The following is a 2,772-nucleotide window of genomic DNA, read 5'->3' as shown; positions in this document are numbered from 1 at the left end:
GTATTGCTTTACATAGCTCTATCAAAACTTAACCATTTCCCTATAGTCAGACATTTAGATTATTTTGAATATTTTACTGTTAAATAGTAAACATGCTACAGTGAAAAATCTCGACCTCCTCCCATTTTAAAATCCTCAGGACGCCTCTCGCACACACACAACGGTCTGAGCCCCGGGCGACACTTCTCTTTAGCCTAATCTTTCCGACATTGAGAATTCTTTGGAAAATCTCAATTATCAATTATCTACAGGTTACTGTAAAAACATACCTGTCGCCTAGGCAAACGGTTACCTCTGAGGAGGTGTCTGCTATCGAGATATTTCATAGCTGGTTTTGGTTTATTAATTTGCATCGGACATTCCAATTCCATAGCAATTATCGGGACCCCTGAAAAGGTCACGGCTGTTTACGATGTCATTTCTGCTGTTTAGATGTCCCTCCACCCGACATTCCCCATGTACCTGTATTTCCAAATCCTACCTCTCCTGCAGAGTTCCAATGTCCTCTCCTCCAGGAAGCTTTTCCTGACTCTGCCACTCAGCCCCGTCCTTTATCTATCACTTTCTACTCTGTGCACATTTATGTACATGTCGTAGCCCCTTGCCAGATTACAAGTTCTTGAAGTACCCTTGCCAGATTACAAGTTCTTGAAGTACTTTATCTCCCTTTTTCCTAGCACAGTGTCTTGCATAAGCAGTTGCTAGATAACACTTGCCTACATTAATTTACAAAATGGTATATGATACCATGTCTCTGAATGATACAATGACAAGAAAACTTGTAAGTAAAATCTCCCTATTTGTTATTCGATGAATGAAAGTTGAAGTTATGAGGTAATTGAGAAAACGTATAGGTTGTAAAGTGCTATGTAGATATTAGCTATTGTTATTATTGTTCTTTTCCTAGACTATAATAGGTAAACTAGCCACGTAAATTTAATGCACAACAAAGAACTGTTCCACGCTGATGACTTAAAAGATTTTTCTATAAGAACAAGAGTCAGACTCCAACTTTTAGGTCATGGTCCATAGGAAACCAACCTTCCAGTCTAGCCAGCTAATTCTTAAAAAGCATCTAAGAATATACATAAGCCAATTCTAGGCTATTATTCTGACTGTTACAAGAAAATATAAGAGATTTTCATAACGAAGAAAAATGGTAAGTATGTACTGAGTTGTCTGACAATTGGTAAACTGAATCCAGATAGGGGACACTAAAGATGATAGTTTAATTTCGTTTCTTTATCACTCCCTGTTACTATTCACTGCGAATGTCATTTACACGTTACTAACTCTTTAATCCCACCACACACCTCTCATAGAAGGCAAGAGTGGGGTGGTTTGTTGCAAGGATGGCTCCCAACCATCTCCAAAAAAGGGAGAACTTGATTTTCCAGTACTCAATTAAACAGCTTTGTAAAACCCAGCTTATTAAATAAATACGTGCCCTGTAAGACTTCTGCACAGCTTTACCACCGTAACTAGGGAGATAACACTAGACTAGAAGAATTGTTCTCAAAATGAAATAATAGTTATGACCTAGTCTGTTCGCACTTTCACATAAGCAGACGTTCTAAACGCTGGCTCCCTCTCCTAACACCACCTGGTCTAGTCCTCACCCATCCCAGGAAAAATAACTACACTTTCACTCTCTTTCTATGACATTAAAAAAGAAGACAGATGGTGACATCGTGTGAATTATTCATGTCATCTTCACGTTATTTATAATGGCGTATTAAAACTGGATGGTGAAAATAAATTCTTCTATCTATCTATCTATCCCAGTAGACTTGTTTATCACCTTGTCTGCCTATGGCCTGTAGCAAGATGGAAGGACCAGAGTCAAGGTTAAGTGAAACTCTCTTATAAAAACTGACTGCATTTGGCTTCATCTTTTTCCAAGTTATGCTCTGCAAATGTAAGTTCTGAAAGAATCCAACTTTTAAAGCCGTGCTTTTGTGACAGTTCTCTTGCGGATGTGGCACTTTCGGGATTTAGCATAATTGCAAAGTTTTGCTTCTCTGTCTCTCTCTCTCTCTCTCTACCGATTTATATTCACCTCCTTATCTATCTTCCACATCAGGAACGGCAGGAGTTGGAAATATACTCATAGTTTTACAAAAGAGTAATTAAAGAAAATACCTTTTCTCGTTCACAAACGCTTGTCCAGATTCAAAGCTCACTGAATGACCTTCCTATCCTATCACTGCGCAGTGGGGAGAACCGGATCTCGGCGAGACTCGAGTATGGCACCTCGGGCACCAGGATTTGTGCCGCCAGCTTAGTAACTAGCTGTCCTTACTCACAACCTCGCGCCTCGGTGTGCATCGGGGTGGGGAGACCCAAACAGAAAAACGGATGAGAAAGCCACTGCAAATAGTGAAGTGCTGGGGGCAGGTAGAGAGGCATTCTCGCTCGGTCTAAGACAGGTGCCACACCTGAGAAAAGGGACCTCTTGAAGACAGGAGCTTCCGGTTAGAAACAAACCAAACCCATCCACATCCCGCTTCGTTCCTCCAGCACCAGCCAGGTCGTCTAGCTCATCCCTGGGTCTCTGAAATGATGGCAGAGGACTGGCACCCAAACAGCCATCAGCCGACCCCGGGCTGACGGCTGAGCCCCGAGAGAGAGACAAGCGGTGCAGACAAGACAGACGCGTCCCAGCCCCGCCAGCCGGGACCGCCGGCCCACGGGGGACGGACCGATCGTCCCCCATGAGAGTCACTTCCTCGATCCCTCTGGCGACGCTCCCCGCCACCCGCGCAGGCCACG

This window comes from Pteropus vampyrus, unplaced genomic scaffold, assembly GCF_000151845.1.
Source record: "Pteropus vampyrus isolate Shadow unplaced genomic scaffold, Pvam_2.0 Scaffold62, whole genome shotgun sequence".
Classification (NCBI taxonomy): domain Eukaryota; kingdom Metazoa; phylum Chordata; class Mammalia; order Chiroptera; family Pteropodidae; genus Pteropus; species Pteropus vampyrus.
The sequence above is the reverse complement of the archived record's forward strand: the minus strand, read 5'-3'. Positions refer to the sequence as shown.